This window comes from Agelaius phoeniceus, chromosome 2 (genome assembly GCF_051311805.1).
Source record: "Agelaius phoeniceus isolate bAgePho1 chromosome 2, bAgePho1.hap1, whole genome shotgun sequence".
In the NCBI taxonomy this organism is placed as follows: domain Eukaryota; kingdom Metazoa; phylum Chordata; class Aves; order Passeriformes; family Icteridae; genus Agelaius; species Agelaius phoeniceus.
Window position 1 is genome coordinate 34,872,872 of NC_135266.1, and position 3,689 is coordinate 34,876,560.

Sequence of the window (3,689 nt, forward strand, 5' to 3'; positions counted from 1 at the left end):
GAGGGAGCACTTGCTGTGTGCACATCCCACTAGAGGGGGGTGGAGGAACACGTTTGACCAGTGACTCCGGAGCCTCACAACACAGCAGAAATACTGAGACTCAAAAGCTGCTGGTTTTACCCTGGCAGATTTGTTAAGAGGTGTAGATATATTAGAGAGCAGTAGGAAATCTGAGGCCCCAACCTTTTGCTATATGCATATGGCCAGCTAAAGGATATGGAGCACAAGAAGTGTTCTTTATCCTTCAAGGACAAGAGGAAGTGACCTCAAGTTGGACCAGAGAAGGCTTATATTGGATATTAAGAAAAATTTCTTCACCATAAAGGTGGCCAGACATAGGAATAGGCTGCCCAGGGAAGTGGTGAAATCACCAAACCTGAAAGTGTTCAAAAAATGTGCAGCTGTGGCACTTGGGAACATGGTTTAATGAAGAACTTGGTACTGCTGGGTTAGTGCTGGACTTGGTGATTTTAGAGGTCTTTTCCAACTAAGTGGTTCTGTGATTCTGTGATCAAGCAGCATCCCATTTAGTTGTGAGATTCATAAGACTTTTCTAAGTGTATATGAGGCTTCAGAGAGGTAGGAATATATGATTTTTCACAAATTTATAATTGGCCAGATTTGGGAAAATTTGCATAGTACAAGGCACAGTCCTTATATGAATTCATACTCATATGAATACAAATTTTATTGGAGACCTAACATGACCAAGACACAATTTTCTATTTTCCTTTTTTTTGTAATGTGATCTAAAGTATATTTTGTGCAGCATCGATCTCAGAAGTAGCTACATCATTTATACTGAACAAGAAAATGATCTTAGTTTTGACCAGCAATGCTTTTAAGAAACTTGAATGGTATTCCAGTTCTGATGTCATGGACCTAGTTTTAGATAGCCATATGTAAAGATATCTTAATAAAATAAGATAAAATTTTAAAATTTTCTGAATGGTTATTAAAGCTTTGAAAGGATAAATCATTCAGATAAAAATATTTTTAAAAACTCAGATCAGAAAAGTTTTGTCTCAAAAGAACACAAGTAAAATTAATGTGGAATGTCTCTATCCATATTAAAAATATTAATATTTGGTATGTTTCCATTTACTATTATTTATTTTCTTTTTTCAGAGAATTTTATTAAATTATTATAGTATCTTATTTCTTGAGATGAAAGCAATCTGCATTTACTATCTCACAGGGACAATTGTCCATGTGGTTTCATGTTATCTTATTGGAAAATCAAAACTTGTTTTATTTTTCTGCTAACACTCCCCATGGCAAATCCCATCTTCACATGGAAACTATTGGTTGAAATGGAGGACTGACTTTTAAGTGGGGGTAGAAGAAAAAGACTGTCTCATACCCATGAATGGACCACCAGGGTATGCTTTGAAGATGGGATGGAAGCAAAACATTCACTATGTGTGAATGATTACTTGGGAACTTCTTTCATGTGACCACTGGGAAAAAGTTTTGTTTCTAATGAACCTGATGACAGACCTGGGGCAATTTACATCTCCATATGCTTTCTTTGCTATTTTGCCTGTGAGTGTAGGCAAATGCTCTTTTATGAGTAGCTGTTGTGTACGGGAATGTCTTTTTTGAAACATATGTTCAATGGCTATAGACATTGAATGTACATATTCCTTAGAAGCTTCTGATAACCTTTTGGCTTATAAGGGTCCATTTTCAAGAAGTATTTAACCTGAGTATGTAAGGTTTCAGTCCCTCCTGTGTAAAAAGCAAACCACAGTAAGCAGTGAAAGAAGAATTTTTGGAGATTCAGGGAGGAGCTGGCTGCTTTGGCTACACTGTAGTCAGTGGAAAGAAAACAGGAAGTTATTCAGCCTGGTGGGTATCTCAGGTGATGTGGACTGCTACCTACAGATAACTGTTGCTTTCCATGGGGCTATCACTTGACAAACTTCTCGACTGGATATGAGACAACCAACATTTGGTCAACTCAGCAAGATAGATGTCATGCTTTCATACCAATTTGCTTTTGGAGAGACTGCTGAGGATGTCACACTGTTTGTTTAGAACATTGCTCCTGGACATCAAGTGAAAGTGCTACCCAAAGACCCATATTACTGCAGCTCATGGGCAGTTACTGACATTTTTTATTAGATGTTAGACAGAGTATTTCCTCCTTGCTGAAAAAATGTGAGGTCTGGTGTGACAATTGGAGAACAGGAATAACATTATGATTATCTTTGATAATGCCAGATACCTATGTGTGTACAATTAAATCCAATCTCTCTGCGTTCAGATACTTACATTTAAATACTTGCAGCTTGATGCTCAATCTCATCTGCACTGCTCAGCTGGTTTAAAGGAAGAAATTTCCTTTGTCATTTAATTGTTGATTCTGTGAGGTATGTACCCGCTGAAACACCCAGACATCACTGAAAAAGGATATTACACTAAAAGAAACCTCAGGAAGAATTCATCCCAACTCAGTTTAAATGTATGCTCACATATGAGTTAATTGTCCTGAGCATACATTAATATCAGCAGAAAGAGGAAGGACTTTGGGACTGTTCCACTATTTATATTTTCTTTAGGATTAAATTAATAGTCCCCTGAAAGTGGTGGTTTTTCTGTACTGACTATGAAGGGAATGGAGGGTGACCAGCTCTGAGGCCATGTCTGTACTAGAGCTGAGGTATATGGAGGTATGAACCACACTGACTGTGACCACCAGCCAGCCAGCAGCAAAGGGGCTCTGAAACAAAGCCTGCTGCACAGGGGCATCACCAGTCCTGCAAGTGGTGAAGGAAGGCTGTGACAGCTGCCCTCTCTCTGCAGTCTAAAGTTAGAATATTGGCTTAGCAAAAAAGCTGGGCTTGCTCGACTTGCCTACCCCTGAATGTCCCAGGGAGGAAGCAGTCGGGTCTAATTCAAGTGACAGCTGTTACCTTTTGTTGTTACTTGTTCTCTCTCACCCTTGATTGTATATGGACTCACCAGTAAGAATCTTTCTGTAGTTTCCCTCATTTAGATTTCTTTCATCTTGTGTTCAGATGATGGCAGTTTCAAATGAGCAAGAAAGCTCATTGCTCATGGTATGGGATCCTGTAAGACTGTTGCATGTCCATAGGGCTATTTGAACCTCTCCAAACTCCAGTGATGAAGGGAAACAAGAATATAAGAATTATTCGTGCTGAATCAAACAAAAAAGTTTTGCTATCCTGTTCTACCATTATATGGTTTCTAAAAGAAGGTGAAGAAAATCTTCCAAGTAGACTAATATGGTACTGTTATGGGGGAACTCAGGCTTTAATCTGAACTTAGAATAGGCAGTGGAAATTTGGTCTATATGCTATCAATTTCTTAAACTGACTATTCTATTTTCAGACACTATGATGATTTCTTCAGTGAGATCTCTTTACTGGAGACTTTGGAAAAGAAAATAAGTACTAGAGAGCCAGAAATAAAAAATGTTCTCCTGGAGTGTGCTATACTCCTCTATATTATATATGGAATAACAATGCAAACATGGTTCTCTCCTTTTAGAATGTTAGAAGTAAGACTATACAAAATGATCACATTTTCTCTCATTTGTAAACACCTGAAAGATTATTTTGGCCTTATTTTTTCATTATTTGTCTAGAGAAGACATTGTGATGACTTTTGACATCCTTTCACATGTTATATGGCTTGTATATAGTAGTTTGCCAGGCAGAAAT